Source organism: Acomys russatus, chromosome 21 (genome assembly GCF_903995435.1).
Source record: "Acomys russatus chromosome 21, mAcoRus1.1, whole genome shotgun sequence".
NCBI lineage: Eukaryota > Metazoa > Chordata > Mammalia > Rodentia > Muridae > Acomys > Acomys russatus.
The window spans coordinates 17,387,566-17,406,527 of NC_067157.1; the positions used below are offsets into that span (position 1 = coordinate 17,387,566).

Sequence of the window (18,962 nt, forward strand, 5' to 3'; positions counted from 1 at the left end):
CTGACTGTTGCTGGTGCCAAATGACAGTCATTAAGGCCATACTTTGCATACCTGCACCTGTAGCCCCTACTACCCTCTTGATCCCAGTTACCTTCCTGGGCTGGATCCCCATGCGACAACTGTAGCTTGGGAAAGAGAAGACAGCATGGGTAGGGAACAGTCATGCTCAGAGCTCTGAAAGAGAAATGTTGCATCTCTTCTCAGGCTAAGAGAATATTAGCTGCAAAGGGAGATTTGTGCCCCCCCCCTTTGCCAAGCTGCTGACTCCCCACACCCAGACTCTTGGCTGCCATCCTTAGCATGTCTGCTGGCAAGATGCTTGGCAAAAGAATCTCCAAATGCAATCTCTCTTGCCAAATCGAAATGCTCATCACTGTCCCTTGAGAGCAGGACTAAAGTAGGAGCCCAGCAGCATGAACAGTGCAGTGCTTGGCTAGCACACAAAGCCCTGAGTTCCATTCCTTGCACACAATGAATGGGGGTTGTGATGCAGGTCAATAATCCTGGTACTAATGAGGCAGAGGTAGGAGGATCAGACATTCAAAGTTATCCTCAGCTATCTAGAGCTTTAATAATAATGTTTGTTTATTGCTTAGTTTTAAAGACTCTGTGGTAAGATCTTAAAGTTTTATTTCCTCTTAATTCATTCTATCTTTGGTGCGAATCTGGTGAGATAAACATTTATTCTGCCTACAGGTGAGGCTTAGAGAAACCGAGTAGTTTATTTAAGGCTACACCATCAGCAGATTATACAGCAGATCTTGAACTTGGCCAGCTTCACTACTGTGCTTACAGCCCCTCTAAGTCTTTTATTTATCTGCTTCTCCACTCTCCCCACAGAACACATAGGTAGGGCTTTATATCTCAAGCCATTCCCTTCTCATCATCCATATTGTCTTAGGTTTTAGTTTCATTTGTTAAAACACACACACACACACACACACACACACACACACACACACACACACACTCCCTAACCCACCTATGCCAATTTCTTTTACCATAGGGCTGCGACATACTCTACTAAATGTGTCCTTGTAGCCTTCCTTTAGGATTCCTTTACACTCTTCTGTGCCAGTTGACTTGTATGTTGCTCCTATTCTTAAACATTTTATACTGGTTTTATTTCATCAGTCTTAAATGACACTCATTTGGCTTAGGCATTGTGAGTTAATTATCAACTAATGTGCACTACTTCCTTTTATTATTGTTGAGCACAATTCCCCAGTTAAAGTGATTGCTGACTACAGAAATGTCTTGACATTTACTTGAAAATTTTTCTATGTGTTGTATATTCTGTATTCTCAAAATGTGAAACATAGGAGCAAGGAAGTAGGCAGGACCCCTGCATGGCCTCTGCTTCAGCTCCCGCCTCCAGGTTCCTGCCTCCAGGTTCCTGCCATGTTTTAAGTTCCTGCCCTTGCTGCTTTTAATGATGAATGGTTACATGGAACTGATATAAACAGCCGTCCAAATAATAATAGCAAGACAGCCAGCTGCATGCTGTTTCCTGAGCTCCATTGCCTGCCTTCCTAAGGAAGCCTGCTGGGCCCCAGGAATGTCAAGATTATACTTCTTCCCCTGCAAATTCCTTGGTACCAGGTCCACCCAGGGCACAGCAAACATAGATGAGATGTGGTCCTCTAAGCTCCATCAGCATGCTCATGGCCCTGCCTCCCTTCCCAAAGAGGATTTTGGGACCCCAGAAACATTGTGTTCCACCTAGGACACAGCCAGTAGAGGTGAGCAGCAACCCAAGGCTCTATCTGCCTCCCTGTAGAGTACTGCCAGAATCAGGAACATTCAGCCAATACCAGGGACAACTTGATGGCTAAAGGCCAGGATAAGAACACAACTAATAAAAGCCAGGGCAATATGGCCCCACCAGAGCCAACTAGTCTACTATAGAAAGTCCTGGATAGCCTAACACAGCTGGAGAAAATGAAGATGACCTTAATTCCTCTATTATAAATATGATAGAGGCCTTTAAAGAGTAAACAAATAAATGCCTTAAAGAAATACAGACAAATGCAATCAAGCAGGTGAACGAAATGAATAAAATTGTTCATGACCTGAAAAATGAAAATAGAAACAATAAAGAAAACACAAACTGAAAGTATCCAGACATGGAAAGCCCAGGGAAGGAAGCAGCAACTACAGATACAAGTATGAACAGTAGAATGCAAGAGATGGAAGAAAGAATCTCAGGCACAGGAGATACAACTGAAGAAATCTCTACATCAGTCAAAGCAAATGTTAAATCTAAAATGTTTCTGACACAAAACATCCAAGAAATCTGGGACACTATGTAAAGACCAAAGTTAAGAATAATAGGATTTGAGGAATACTCCCAGCTGAAAGGCCCAAAAAATGTTTTCAACAAAATTGTAGAAGAAAACTTCCCCAACCTAAAGAAAGAGATGCCTAGAAACATACAAGAAGCCTACAGAACACCAAATAAATTGGACCAGAAAAGAAAATCCTCCTGCCACGTAATAATCCAAACACGAAATGTACAGAACAAAGAAAGAGTAAATCTTCAAACGGGAAAAACTAAGTAACTTATAAAGGCAGACCAGTTAGAATTACACATGACTTTTCAACAGAGACTTTAAAAGCCAGAAGGTCTAGGGCAGATATCTTGCAGACTCTAAGAGACTCAAATGTGAGGCTAGACTACTATACCCCGCAAAACTTTTTATCACCATACATGGAAAAAACAAGACATTTCATAACAAAACCAAATTTAAACGGTGTCTACCCACAAATCCAGGCCTATGTAAGATACCAGAAGGAAAACTCTAATCCAAGTAGGCTAACCACTCCCAAGGAAACACCAAAAATAAGTAACTGCATACCAGCAAATACAAGAGAAGCCCTCCTCTCTCCCTCCAACATAAAAATAACAGGGATAAATAATTATTGGTCATTAATATCTCTTGACATCAGTGGGCTCAATTCTCCAATAAAAAGACATAGGCTAACAGAATGGATATAAAAATAGCATTCACCATTCTACTGCATACAAAAAACCCCACAAAAAACAAACAAACAAACAAACAAACAAACAAACAAAAACCCACCTCAGCAACAAAGAGGCATTATCTGAGAGTAAAGGGCAGGAAAAATGTTTTCCTAGCAAAAGGACCAAAGAAGCAAGCTGGAGTAGCCATTCTAATATCCAATAAAATACATTTTCAACTAAAATTAGTCAAAAGAGATGGGAAAGTACACTTCATGCTTATCAAAGGAAAAATCCACCAGGTTGACATCTCAATTTTGAACATATATGGCCCAAATGCAAGAGTACCCACATTCATAAAAGAAATATTATTGAAGCTTAAATCATACATGCAACCCCATGCAATAGTAATAGGAGACTTCAACATTCCACTCTCACTAATGGACAAACAGGTTATTAATACAGAAACTAAACAGAGATATAAGGAAACTAACAGATATTATGAAGCAAATGGACCTAACAAATAACTACAGAGCATTTCACCCAAACACAAAAGAATATACCTTCTCAGAACCTCATGGAACCTTCTCCAAAACTGGCCATATAGTTAGTCACAAAGCAAGCCTCAACTAATAGAAGAACATTGAAATAACCTCTTGCAATATATCAGATTACTATAGATTAAATCTATACTTCAACAATAGAAACAACGGAAAGCCTATAAACTCATGAAAACTGAACAGTTCTTTACTTGGTGACAATTAGGTAAAGGAAGAAATAAAAAGGGAATTAAAGACTTTCTAGAATCCAATGAAAATGAAGCACAACATACCCAAACTTATGGGACACATGAAAAGCAGTGTTAAGAGGAAAGTTCATGGCATTAAGTGCCTTCATAAAGAAATTGGAGAGACCTCATACTAGCAATTTAAAACAAAAGACCAAATACACTCAAGAGGAGTAGAAGGCAGGAAATAATCAAACTCAGTGCTGATTTCAGTAAATTAGAAACAAAGAAAAAAATTCAAAGACTCAACAAAGCCAAGAGCTGGTTCTTTGAGAAAATCAACAAGATAGACAAACTCTTAGCCAAATGAACTAAAAGGCAGAGAAATAATATCCAAATTAACAAAATCAGAAATGAAAAGAGAGATGTAAGAACAGAAACTTAGTAAATCCAAAGAATCACTATGTCTTCAAAAGCCTGTACTCCACACAATTAGAAATTTTATTTTATTTTTATTTTTTTTCCTATTTTTTATTTTATTTTTTATTTTTATTTTTTTATTAATTTATTCTTGTTACATCTCAATGTTTATCCCATCCCTTGTATCCTCCCATTCCTCCCCCCCCCCATTTTCCCATTATTCCCCTCCCCTATGACTGTTCCTGAGGGGGATTACCTCCCCCTGTATATTCTCATAGGGTATCAAGTCTCTTCTTGGCTACCAGCTGTCCTTCCTCTGAGTGCCACCAGGTCTCCCCCTTCAGGGGACATGGTCAAATTTTAAATGAAATGGAGAGGTTTCTTTGTAGATACCACTCACCAAAGTTAAGTCAAGATCAGGCCAACAATTTAAATAGACCAATAACCCCTAAGGAAATAGAAGCAGTCATTAAAAGTCTCCCAAACAAACAAACAAACAAACAAACAAACAAAAAGCCCAGGGCCAGATAGTTTGGTTTTAGTGAATAACTCTAGCAGACTTTAAAAGAAGAGCTAATACCAATACTCCTCAAATTATTTCATAAAGTAGAAACAGAAGGTACATTGCCCAACTCATTTGATGAGGCCATAGTCACCCTGGTATCTACAAAAAGACTCAACCACAAAGGAGCATTTCAGACCAATTTCTTTTATGAATATAGGTGCAAAAATACTCAATAAAATAAAAGAACATATAAAAATATCATTCACCAAGATCAAGTAGGCTTTCTCCCAAGGATGCAGGGATGATTCAATATCTAAACATCCGTCAATGTAATCCATCATGTAAATAAGCTGAAAGGGAAATAAAACTTCACTAGACCATCTCATTAGATGCGTAAAAGGCCTTTTACAAAATCCAGCACACCTTCATGTTAAAAGTCTTAGAGAGATCAGGGATACAAGATGCATACTTAAACACAATAAAGGCAATATACAGCAAGCCAATAGCCAGCATCAAATTAAATGGAGAGAAACTGAAAACGATTCCATTAAAATCAGGGACAAGACAAAGTTGCCCAGTCTCTTAATATCTTTTCAATATATTACTTGAAGTTCTAGCTAGAGCAATAAGACAACTAAAGAAGATCAAGGGGCTACAAGTTGGAAAGGAAGAAGTCACAGTATCGTTATTTGCAGATGATTTAATTGTATACATAAGTGAACTCAAAAATTCTACCAGGGAACTCCTATAGCTGATAAATACCTTCAGCAAAGTTGCCGGGTACAAAGTTAACTAAAACAACAACAACAAAAATGAACATACAAACAATAAATAGGCTGAGAAAGAAATTAGAGAAATAACACCCTTCATAGTAGCCATAAAAATATGAAAGATATTGATGTAATTCTAACTAAGCAAGTGAAATACCTCTATGACAAGAACTTCAAGTTTTTAAATAAAGAAATTGAAGAAGATATCAGAAGATGGAAAGATCTTTCATGCTCATGGATTGGTAGGATTAACAGTAAAAATGCTTATCTTACCAGAAGCAATCTACAGATTCAATACAATACTCATCAAAATACCAACACAGTTTTTAAAAAAAAAACAAACCTTGAAAGAACAATACTCAACTTGATATGAAAAAAACCACAGACAAACAACCCCCGGAACAATAAACAACCAGGGTAGCTAAACACAACCCTGTACAACACAAGAACTTCCGGAGGTATCACCATCCCTGATTTCAAGTAGCACTGCCAAGCAATAGTAATGAAAACTGCATTGCATAGAAACAGACAGGTTGATTAATGGGAAAGAACTGAAGACCCAGAAATGAACCCACACACCTATGGACGCTTGATTTTTTTTTTGACAACGAAGCCAAAACCACACAATGGAAGAAAGATAGCATCTTCAACAAATGTTGACGGTTTAACTGGATGTCTTCATGTAGAAGAATGCAAATCGATCCATAGTGGATCAAAGACCTCAACATAAATAGAAGAGAATTTGGGGGAAGAGCCTTGAACACCTTGGCACAAGAAACAACTTCCTGAACAGAACACCAGCAGCTCAGGTACTAAGATAAACAATTAATTTATTTATGGAGAGCTTCTTCAGGCTGTTTGCTATGCCCCTAAGGTATGCTGCTATCCTTTTATATTTGAAGTCCTTTTCTATCTTTTGGTACTGTAGGGTGCTCCATGATAATCTTACGTTTCTTTTCTTGTTCTTGTCCTAGAAGTGGCCATTTCTTTAAGGAGCCGTAGTTCTTTTGTAAGAGTGTTCATTGCTACAGGGGTATTTTAGGTCTTTTTTGATGGTTGGAGTTGGGAAATACATACATACATACATACATACATACATACATACATACATACATACATATGCTTATATTTATGTGTATGTGTATAACCCACGCTTACATTGCTTACTACTTTCTCTCTTGGTGGTTCCAGCTTTACTAAGATGATAAGAATCTTTTTTTTTTTTTTTTAAAGAGGAACACATATGTTTATTATACCCTCCAAATGAGGAAAGGGAAAGATAAATGAATGCATGTAATCATTTCACATTTGAATGAAGCAAAACCAACTCCTGAGCCTGTCTCAACAGCATCCTTTGATGATAAGAATCTTAACCAAGCTCCAGGTGTGAAATAACTAATTGGAGGTTCCCAATGGCAGTTATTTTCTCACTTATCTCTACAGTCTGATGAAGGAGTCTTGGGCCCATGAGCAGTTTCCACACTGGTCATAGACTAGAATCTTCTTCTGCCTCCCCTCATTGAGCAGAGAGCTAAGTTCCAGTGCCTCATTAAGTACGGGGTTTGCCGTGTGAGCGCAAACCTTTCTCTGGCATGTTGTCCCATTCTCTTAACTTGTGTTTCATGACATGCCTCAAGGTCAGTTAGTGTTGTAGCTGCTTTGATTTAAAAATTATTTCATAGTTATTTTATCACTATGAAAATCTTTCTTTTTTGCCTGGGAACCTTGGTAAAGATCAGTTTGTAATGTTATGGTTTATTTAGCATCTGCATATAGTGTGTGTGTGTGTGTGTGTGTGTGTGTGTGTGTGTGTGTGTTTATACTCATGAGTATATTCATCTATGGCATTGAATAGGAATTCTGTCTATTAACAGCTAAAGCAATGAGCACTAGAAAATTGACATGATCCAAGAACATGTCATAAGTTAGTGCCTGGTCTTTTTACTTAATCTTATATTTCTGTGGTAACTGTGATACTTTCAAAAAGTTGAAAGCCTTTTCATATATAACTTTGCATTTCAAAAATGAGTTCAATTCTGAAAACTTCCAGAATTTACCACTGTGGTTGACGTGCCTTGAAATGGTGGCATAAAGTGGATGTGGGTGGGTAGAAAATCATGACAGATTCAGGGTGAGTTTCTTTGAATTGTAGAACAATCTAAAGCATATTTAGTTTGCAACCTTGCTGGAACAGAACACTGCTTGCAAAGACAAATGTTCCTAGCATTTCAGAACTTATCTACCCCTCAAAGATTAGCAGGTAAAGCCAGGCAGACCTCAATACTCAGAGAGGCAGAAGCAGGTGGATTGCTGTGAGTTTGAGGTCAGCCTGATCTACAAAACATGTCAAGGAGAGCCAAGGCTACACAGAGTAATGCTGTTTCAACCCACCCCCCAAAAGATCAGCAGATACCGTGTTTATTAGAGTTTGTACAGACACCATTTGTAGCCCCTCTAAGACAAAACATCTGCCTTGATTTAGGGATATAGGTAAATTTAAAACTTTTTTTTTTTTAATGAAAAGACTGACATGAGGCATATCAAAATGGGAACGAGTATTTACTTTATGATTCAGTAGTTTAAAAGTATTTACATGTTCACATTTTATTGGGTTTTTATTAATTCTTCTCTCAGTGTAGTCTTTTTGCAGTTAGTTGACCATGACTGTCTCATCACAGCTATAAAGTAATAATTCTAAGAAAAATTGTATATAGCTGAATAGTCTCAAAACATTAAGGCACTCTATTGGTGCTATGAGTTGTATAAAGTTAAATATTGTTAAGTTTGAAATTGGATCCCTGTGTATTGCAAACATGTGCCATACTACTGAATTCAGAAACATGTAAAAAAAAAAAAACCCAACAAGCAAACAAAAGTGAGATTAAATATCAGGCATAAAGTGTGACTGATACTTCACTGCTGAGATTATTTTGGAGCAGAAGAAATGACCCCATCAGGATGCATTCTAAATAATTTACCAGTATAATGTATGAATCACTTAATTAAATTTCCTTCCTTAACTCTGACAGGTTTGTTAACAATGTTTAATGTTGGTTAAAACTGGAGGGTCTGCTCTGCTGGGTAATCTGTAAGAGCTACACATTAAACTTAAATTCTTTAATTTTTGTGATCACTGTTTTGGGGTTGTCCAATGGAGCCCAGGCTAGCTTCCAACTTGTTGTGTAGCTGAGAGTGACCTTGAAATTTCTTCTGATTTCCATGCCTTCACTTCCCAAGTGTTGGGATTACAGACATGTACCACTAGGCTTGGATTTTAATTTTTAAAAACACAAATACGGTGTCATGAATTGTTGGTGTCTTTTTTTCTTTCTTTCTTCCCCCCTCTTCATCTTTGTCTTTCAACAGGGTCTTAAAATATGTCCCAGGCTGGCCTCACAGTCATGGCCTTTTTATCTCTGCCTTCTGTGAGCAGGATTACAATTGTATATTACCATACTTGGATCTTTTCCTTGTGGAGTTTTCAAAAATCATGTCTTCAATTAAAGGCTATGCCTGTTTTGTAGGAGAATTATTAAATCCCTAAAAATATTTGTGACCTGCATCACATTTGTTATTTATCGCAAATAGTCTTCAAATATAATATTTATTATATTATTTATTTACTACATTAGGTATTTTTTAATGAATATTTCATACATGAAGACACTGTATTTGTATCATTTCTATCCCCTTGCCCCTCTATTTCTTCCTGTGTTCCCTCAAGTACAGCCTCTTCTTTTATATTTATTTTTTGTTTTATATCTATACATGTCTATATATCTAATATCTATCTCTCTGTAAAGATGGAGATATTAAATATATAATCAACTGAGTTCACGTAGTGTTGTCCTTATGCATATGTGTTTAGGGCCAATCATTTAGGATTGTGGTGCTGTCTCTGCAAATGAGCCAACAAACTCAAAACACAAGACAGCAGCTGTCAGTTTGCATATAGCTCTTCTTGTAGGGATGGGTCGAGCCTTGTGAAATTCTTCTCCATCTACGTTGCATACTGACTAGTGTGGTCTTTGCATGTTTTGTGCAAGTAGCCATATTGTTGAGAGCTCATGAGAACAATATCCCTGTCCTATCTAGAAAAAATTCTTTTTTTTTTTTTTAAGATTTGTTTATTTGGTATTATGTATACAGTGTTCTGCCTGCTTGTACACCTGCAGGCCAGAAGAGGGCATCAGATCACATTATAGATGATTGTGAGCCACCATGCGGTTGCTGGGAATTGAACTCCGGACTGCTGGAAGAGCAGCCAGTCAGTGCTCTTAACCTCTGAGCCATCTCTCCAGGCCCTCGAAGAAATTCTTGTGCAGCTGTCATCCTGGTCCTCAGGCTTATATAATCTGTCTTCTTCCTTTCTGGGATCTTCCCGGAGCCTTACATATAGTATTTTAAAACTATGTGGTCAGTTATAGTAATCAGAATTCTATTCTGATGATGTCTCCTAAGAGCCAAAATGTGGGTAAGTGAGCCGTGGGACAGGGAAGCAAGAGTGAGGTCAAGACCTGTCCAAACCCCAGAAACATCTTGTCATAAGAGTGGCAGGAGCAAGGACTGCTTCCTCCCTGTTCTGGGCCTGCACACCCCAGTGCACAGGACACATAGCCTTGACCACCTCATCTCTGCCACCTTTGAGGTAGTCACATAGCCTGGTGGCCAGGTTTCAAATTAAAACTTCCTATTTCCTTATAAGGGCGTGTCCAGCTGGCACCTAGAATTCCTCTCCACACACAGGAAGCATTCCCAGTACCTCAGCCTCAGCCAGTGATGTACATCCACTCCAAAGCCCCTACCCACGTCCCCAGGGTTTATATAGCCCTTATTCCCCAGAGTAAAAATGCTACATCAATGAAAACCATCTTGGAGAAGGCTGTCCCCCCCCACCCTACCCTCCACTCCCCTGCATGGTTAAGCTTCATTTCTCTGAGCACCAGTGTGCACCAGGGTCTGGATACCCCGAGGCCAGAAGCAAACCAGAGTAACACCAAAATGAAGTGCGCAGCCAGGAGTTGATGTTAATTGGAGACTAGAAAGTCCATTGAGTCAATATTTATATAATTTTTCAGTTGGCTCATCTACATACTTTGGTTCACGTTAATGGAAGTTGTTCCCGGGCTCAACACTGCTGTCCTCTCTGTGTTTTTGGCTGCAGGGGTTTACCAGAGCTTTCTGTCCACATTTACACTGGGAAGACTGAATCCTTGGGCTGTGCCACTAGCCTCTGTTCTGAAGCTCCTCTCTTGCAGTTTGGCTCTCTTTGAGAAGACCTCAACAGATGTGTATTAGAAAACAGCAGCCAATCCTACAGCTGTCCCTTCTGGACAGAACACTTTGCAGCTTGCTTGCTCCTTCCACGGCCCTCTGTGGGTACAGGGGGTAACAGCGGGTCAGTAGCATCTTGGTTCATAGATGCTGTGTTGAGGATGCTGACTGTTTACGATAACAGAGCAAAAGGGGCAAAGCACTTTCATTGTCTCTTTTCCTTCTTGTCCTTCTGGTTCTTCTATATACATGTTTTCCTCAAAGGTCAGAGGTCACCAACTGGCCCTTACTTTAGCCTAGAATTCAACGATGTGTCACTGAACACAAAGCCATTTTAGTGGAATGGTCTGCCGACCCACCTTCCTCCATCTGCCTGATGCTGGCATCACAGGGTGCTGGACATTGAACCCAGAGTTCTGTGCTCACTTAGCAAACCTTGTACTAAGTGGACCACATCTTCACCTTTGATTTTTGAAGGAAAAAAAAATGTAATAGAGTAATGGTTATATAGTCCTAAGGGTAGATCTGGCTCCTTCACTTGGTTCTTTCAGTTTAAAGCAAGTATTGTCTCTGTGGGTGAGGAGGATAGGTTTGTCTGTCTGTTTGCTTCCCTCCCTCCATCCCTCTCTCTCTCTCTCTCTCTTGCTCTCTCTCTCTCTCTCTCTCTCTCTCTCTCTCTCTGCATGTGTAGGTGTGTTATGAAATAAGGTGAAACACCAAAGTCTTTGAGAAAAAAATGACTTTTTAACTTTATGCTCCCACTGCTCATTCACTGAGTTTGTCCACAACAACAAAACTGCAAAGAACACTCCCAAACTTCCATAATGATCAGTAAACCAACATCTTATTATCTCCTTTATCTTGTCATCTAACAGATATTTATTCAGTTCTGGTGATGAGAAAAGAACATTTTTTTTAAGGATTTGACTTTTTATTCTAGAAAACACCCTAATTACTTTTTAAGTGGTGACACATTAGTAATTACAATCATCCTGCCCATATGGGATTTGTTTGGGAACATTAGTTTTCTCCACATGTAATGAGACTGTCCTGACTGAGGGGGTCCTACCCAGTCATTTAGTCAGGCTATTTGTCTCTGCCTACCTCTGTTTTCTTGGCAGGCTTGATTGTGTAGCAATGGTGCCACAGGAGGAGGAGGCGTCTTGACACTTTGGTAAGATGATCATATCCTTTGATACTGGTCAGGTCCTATGGGGAAGAAAGTATATTTTGCATAAGTCTTTTGTGAAGAAAATGAGAGGCGGAAGTGAGGTGTTTGAAGTAGATTGGTGCCCAGGTATCTGTGCTCATCGGCTAGCTGCCCTGTGCAGAGCATGGGGGAAAATTGATGAAGGAAAGACTTCTCCTATTAGAGTGCAAGGAGGGGTCCAGTGAATCCAGCACACAGTGAGCAAGAGGTTATCCACAATCCTTCCTGAGACCTCGGTTGGCAGTTTAATGAACAAATCAATAGATAGCCTCCACCCCCCCTTTTTTGCTTCAGATAGATATAGTTTCTGTTGCTTAAAGTTAATATTCCTGATCTGTCTACAATTACATTTTTAAAAATTCTTATCTTCTAAAGAGAGTTAAATCCTAAGCCAATACTGGCCAACAGATGGATATTATCAGTAACTGTTGTCTCAATTCTCCTTGCCCTTGGGCAGTAGTTAAAAAGTTCTTCTCTGAAGTAGACTTGGATAGCATCCTATTAAGTGCCACATTTCAGATCTCTAACAGATTTCCTTCAGTAGTTTGTGTGACCTTTCCCAGTTCCAAACCCTGAGTAAGTGGCATAGACAAGAACTTCAGTCTCCAAATGCTGTCACTAACTCTTTCTATCATCAAGCACCCAAACATGGCCCTATGTATCCTTTCATCCTTACCGTAAGTAACCAAGCACCCAAACATGGCCCTGTGTATCCTTTCATCCTTACCGTAAGTAACCAAGCACCCAAACATGGCCCTGTGTATCCTTTCATCCTTACCGTAAGTAACCAAGCACCCAAACATGGCCCTGTGTATCCTTTCATTCTTCCCACCTGCCTTCTATCACATTCGTTCCCTTCCTTTTCCTCACACTTTGTTTCTTTAGGGGAAGCTCTGTGACAGTGGAAAGAGGTGCCAAGGGAGACTGAAGTGGAGGAAAGGCTCTGGCTTCCCGTGTAAATGTCCCCAGCAAGGCAGAGATGGCAACTTGCCTGGTTTTCTAATCTAGGGTTTTTTTGTTGTTGTTGCTTTTTTTTTGTTTGTTTTGTTTTGTTTTTGTTTTTGTTTTTTTGTTTGTTTTTTTATCCTACCCAGTGATTAAGCAGTGGGGAGTAGTGAAGCTGTCTGGCTCCTCGATATCATTCGGGACTCTCGTGGCTTTGTCTGGAGTAAACCGAGGGAAATGCCTTTTGGATTTTGCAGGTCCTGTGTAGCATCTTAAGTAGCAGTCTTAGGCTTGTATACACCTCCTTTTTGGTTCTGTGCATTGATGTAGTGAATGCTCAGGGAGATCATCTTACTTAAAACATTCAAAGTTCCAGTGAATACATCTATACAGATTATATGCTGAGAAGTTCTTTAGCCAAAACTGAAGTAAACTCTAGCACAAGGACCATGGTAGCACTTTCTGCACATGGTGGCTCACTTGGTAAGACGCTGAGTTCACTTTCCAGGACCTGTATAAAATAAAATCCAGGCACGGTAGTGAGAGAGAAAGTTAGACAGACTCCCTGGTAGGCCGACAGATAAGGAGAGGGGCCACGGTGAATTTCCAAGACGGCCAGCTTCTTCCTCAACCTCCTGACTTGAGACAAAAGCCTCAAGGCCATCTGGGCCCTTGCTGATGCACTAGATAGAACAGGACAGGTCACACAACAGGTGACAACCAAGCAACCAACATTAAATTAGGGGAGGAAGACTTCAGAGGTTTTTGTTTCATTTTGTTGTTTTGTTTTATTTTGAAGCAGCCATTATTCTTACTGATGACTGGACGTTGAGACAGTTTAGTTTCTATTCAAGTTTCTTCAGTTTTTGAGCCATACCTTGTATTTTGTAAGAAACTTAAATATCCCAGTGTCCCTCCCAGGGATGTTCTGATCTTTGGGTAACTGAGTCACCACAGATGAGGACACTGGTGGGCCTCAGCACTGCAAGCTGTGCAAAAACAAAAAGATAGGGACAGACCTGTGACACGTGTTCCAGATATTTATTGTAATTTTCTGTTTCTACTAAGCGTTCCCTGTGCACGGTCTCTTAATTCAGTATTTTCTGCAGATATTATGATTCCATTCTTACTGACAGAAAGTCCAGGCTCAGAAGAAGTGATTACGTGGTCACAGTAAACGGAAATAAGAGACGTATACAAGTGCTTCCTGGAGGCTGAGTGGAATAGTCAGAGGAAGGGTGTGTCCAGGAGAGAAATCTTAATTTAGGATGAACAGTATGAACATCTGTGCTGGTTGGTAGGCTCGTCAGGGATGTAGGGTGGCCCTAGGTAGGAATCTGGAGTTCTGGAGGCATAGCCTTCAGTAGGCACAGCCCTAACTTAGAACCTTCCTTCTTCTGTTTTGTTCTTTTCATCTGGGGGAAGCTTCTTCATGGGTTTCTAGCAGCAGCATGAAAGGCTGGGAAATTTTCTCGTTGTGTAGTGTTCCACATCTCCCCGCAACCGAGCAAGCTCAAGATAACCATCCAATGCTCCTGCCGCCTTTTCCTGGCTACAGAAAATCGTATTTCCCTCTCAATCAGGCCACTGTTGTTTAGTTTCCATGCTGAGTGAAATGTGCCTCTTCCAGTGTCATTTGGGGGATCTTCTCCTTAAAGCAGTGTAGTTTGGCAATGCTAGTTCCTCACATCCTATTTGTCCAACACAGTGTTGTTTGGTGAGGAGGTGTTGCTCATAGGAACAATGATGAAACAATATAGCATGAATACCCTTGGGTATCTAATGTGCCGCATGGTAGCTGTATTATAAGGCTATATTATACAACTTAAGATTTGCAAAGATAACAAGTCTCTTATGTACTCCCAAAGCCTATAAACATGGCAACCATGAGGTGCTGGTTCTGCTAATTAGCTTGACAGTGGGAATTATTCTGCAATCTCTATAAATTTTTAAGCGTACCATATTATATGTCTTAACTATATACATTTTGGTTGCAACTACAACTAAAAACAGATGGAAAAGAAGGGATTTTCTGCAGCGATGAACATGCCCTATATTTTCTCTGTTTTGTGCAGTAACCACTAGTCCCGTGACTGTTGAGTGCCTGACATGTGGCTAGTGTGACTGCTGAAGTGAAAGGTAAGTTTATTTATTTTTTAATTATAATTTATTAACATTGCATCCCTGATTGTGATCTCCTTGCTTTTATCTTCCAGTTACCACTCACCCTCCCTCTTCTGCCCTAGTACCCTCCCCCAGACCTCTGATAGGGGGGCCTCCTCCACCACTGTCTGATCATAATCTCTTAGATCTCATCAGGGTAGGCTGCTTCCCCTTCCTCTGTGTGCCCCTAAGGCCACTTCACCAAATGGCAGTGATCAAATCGCAGGCACCAGAGTTCATGTCAGAGGCAGTCCCCTCCCTCCCCACACACATGGAGCATGAGCTGTCCATCAGCTACATCTGAACAGGGGTCTAGGTATATGCACGCATCATGCATTGTCCTTGGTTGTGCAGGGGCCCTGGATCCAGATCTGCTGGCTTTTGTGATCTCTCTGTGGAGCTCCTGACCCCTCCAGGTCTTTCCATCCCCTCCTCCCACTACTCTTCCATACTCTCAGCTCTTCTCCCTTCTGTGTGGAGTTCGTTTTTTCCTGCTAGACTCCTGTGACCAAGTGCTTTTCCCTCTGTGCAATCATGTGATCCCTTTTTTCTTTTCACCTGACTGAGCCAGCTTTCTCTCTGGTCACTCACGTTGGCATTTTCATCACTATCTGCTTGCTTCCAGCAGAAATCCACTGCTTTATAAGCGAATGATCTCATAAGAAAGAGCTGTCCCCCACCTTCCTCCACAGTTCACAAAAGCTGCCAAGCAAGGCTTCCCGGCTAGCAGAGTGCTGGCCCCCGGGGCCATGAGAGACAACTGTAAGTGGTGCTAGTGGGAGCATTTGTACAATTATACTACTTATTTTTGTTTAATGGATATTAAAACCACGCAATTAGCACTTCAGATGTGTGATTTCATGGATATTATTGCTTAATATGGAACTAAACTAGGCATTTATGTTTCAGAGAGTCATTTAAATATTATGTTAAATAAACAGTGGTGCAATTTGTTTTTAAAATGGCCGAACTCTGGGAAACACATTCTAAGTAAACTTCTTACTAGCTCCACTTTCATACTCTGGTATGCCACATATGTGTCAGCTTCAGTCATGTCTTTGCTAATTTGGCTACTTCTGCCTTTGTTGTCTGTCTGCTGTTGACTTCTCGCCTCTCTACCAGGTAAAATTCTACCATCAGCATCAGATCAGGTCCTCAGAGAAACCCTTCCTGCCTCCCCACTTCCTCAATCTTCTCAAAAAGCAAGTGTCTCAACCGTTTATTCTTGCACTTACCGTTTCCGTGTTGCGTCTCATTGGTTATACAATTTTCCTCACTAAACTAAGAATGATCTGAAAGCAGGAACAGTTTAAAAAAAAAAACTCACTTTTATGCATTAGACCCTTTGACTTATTCTCACCTCTTAAGTGTTTGCCGTGAAATAAATTCAGGTTTTATTATGTGAGGTCAGTTTTTAATCATCTTCCTCTTTCTCTGTCATAGTTATTGTAACTGGAGGAACCCTGCCCTAGACTAGCAAACACGCAGGACACCAAAGAGGAATAATAAATGATACAAGACATGTATAAAAAGTTTGCAAAGTTTGCCAAGACTAAAGCAAACTAAAATAATTGTTTTAAATTACTTCACTTCTTCTCCTGAAAAGAAGAAGAAGAAGAAAAAAAAAAAAAACACACAAGGATTGAAATTATTCATATTAGCCTCTCTATAGAGCAGGCTGGCCTCGAACTCACAGAGATCTGCCTGCCTCTGCCTCCCGAGTGCTGGGATTAAAGGTGTGTGCCACCACGCCCAGCTGGGAAAAATTCTTGGTAAGTAGCAGTTTAAGGAAAAAAGGGATTACGGTTTATGGGCCGAGGGAAGGAGTCCATCATGAGGTCACAGAAGCAGAAGATTGAAGAGGATGGCCATATTTTGCTTGCAGTGAAGAAGCAGAGAGAGGTGAATATTGGTACTCAGCTTGATTTGTCATTTTTTATGCAATCCAGGAATCCAGCCCATGCAATAGGGCTATTCACAGTCATGCTGGGCCTTTCTCATTTCAGTGCGTGTAATCTCTATAACCCCTTACAGATATGCCCAGCTGCTTCTCTCTTTCTTGATTCTAGATCATGTCTGGTATACAGTATTCTCTGCCATGCCAGTTCTCCTTGGTGAGCTCCTTTACAGATGCAACACTGTGTGTGCCATACTTCCTTTCCCATTAGCGGTAGAAACTTCCCATAAACAAGATACTCAAACTGAAACTTATTTTGGAATTTTTGTGATGATGTGCATTTTGAAATTGTTCAAGCTGCTCCTAGAGGCATTGCAGGTGTGTGTGTGTGTGTGTGTGGTGCTGTGTCACATGTGCATTAGTTAGTAGGTGGCGGAGAGGAGAGAGGTTATGTTTATGCTCAGTATTCTGATCTGTAAACATCTGAATGATTAGTAGCCTAACATTCCGTGAGAAAAACAAACCTGAGATGACCTCCAGACCAGTGCCAGGGCCCTGGACAGGGAGCTAACCTGAGACAACCACTAGTCCAGTGCCAGGAAGGCCAGGATGGGGTCCCAGGATGTAGAGCAAGCCAGATACTAGAAGAACCTACCTGGGACTGTACCCCTCACCCCCACCCTTCTTAAGAATGAGCCAAAGATAGAGGACCCTTGCAAGGAGCCACTTGGGTGGGCCAGCTAGGAGTAAGCTTAAGACAGCCACTAGACTGATGCTTTGGGGGCCCAGACAGGGAGCTAGCCTGACATGAGTCCAGTGCTGTGCAGACCTGGAGTGAGGGCAGACCATGCTTGAGATGACCCCTGCCCAGTGCTATAATGCACAAATGAGGCATAGCATTCCTGAGGCCACTCCTGAGATGACCCCAGACATTCAGAGACCCAGGGTACCACTAAGAGGAGCAGGTAAGTGATGGAGAAATGAAAGAGAAAGAAACGGAAGGGTGTGGGCACAATGAAGAGAGGAAGAACTAGGGGGAAGTGATGAACAGCCTGATGTGAGTAGCCATTGATGCCACCTAGGCCCATGGTAGGGTTCCAGCCTGTGTTGCCACCAGGGACCACATCTTGGTCTATGGCTCTCCAGCAGCAGGGTCTGTTGCCACCAAAGGCCAGGTGTACATCCCTGGTCTGAGCTGCCACCAGGGACATGTTGGTGTCTGAGGGCTGTGTAAAACTGATCCCCCACTTCTCGCCTGCGCATCTCAGGAGAGCTGGCCCTATAGGTATGAGAGCAGGAGAGCTGACCCAGCTCCTAGCCAGCTGCAGTACTTGGGTGAGCTAGCCCTGCCATGTATCTCCCTTGTAGTGGAATGGATGAGGGAGAGATACCCTCCTCCCTCTCCCCTCTTGCCACTTGTGGCAGGTGGGAGACCTGGACCTGGGGTCATGGGAGCAGGAGAGCTGTCCCTGCCCCTCACCAGCTGCAGCACTCAGGAGAGCAGGCAACTGCACCTTGTAGAGTTGCCCTGGTTGTGAGGATTGCAGGTGAGCTGTCCGCAAGGGTATGGGTGTAGGAGAGCCAGTGGGCTGACTATCTCAAAAACTTCTCAGGCCCAGGTCCAGGCTTGGCCCACCCTAACATGTACCCCATTGATGAACTGCTGGAGTGTATGAAGAGGCCAGTCCTGTAGATCCAAATTTACAGGATCTCCATGACACAGGGCAACAAAAAGTTATGCAAGAAGAGTCCCAGTGAGGTTCCAGTACTGATACAGTAGCAGAAGCCAGAGGTTTCATACCAGACCAATGACTCATTGCAATGCACATTTGCAAACAAAGAAATGTGGACAAAAGGGAATATTATGGGGCACACTGTGACACACTACAGCTTCCACAAAGAGATTTTTTTTTCTCTCTGTTGGAGGGGAGCTTGTAAGGGTGGAGGGAGGGGTATGAAGGGAGGGGCAGATAAGTGGGGTTGCATACACGATCTAAAATTTATGAAGAGCCAATAAATGTCTAAAATATTGCTCAAAATAAGAAATGAATATTAAAAATAAAAATAACAAGTATATTGCATGTGTCTT

General features: G+C 41.1%; 1 pseudogene; it reads left to right on the forward strand.

The window, feature by feature from the left end:
• The first annotated feature begins 17,229 nt into the window (after positions 1-17,229).
• Positions 17,230-17,380, forward strand: LOC127205406 (uncharacterized; annotated as a pseudogene).
• The last annotated feature ends 1,582 nt before the right edge of the window (positions 17,381-18,962 follow it).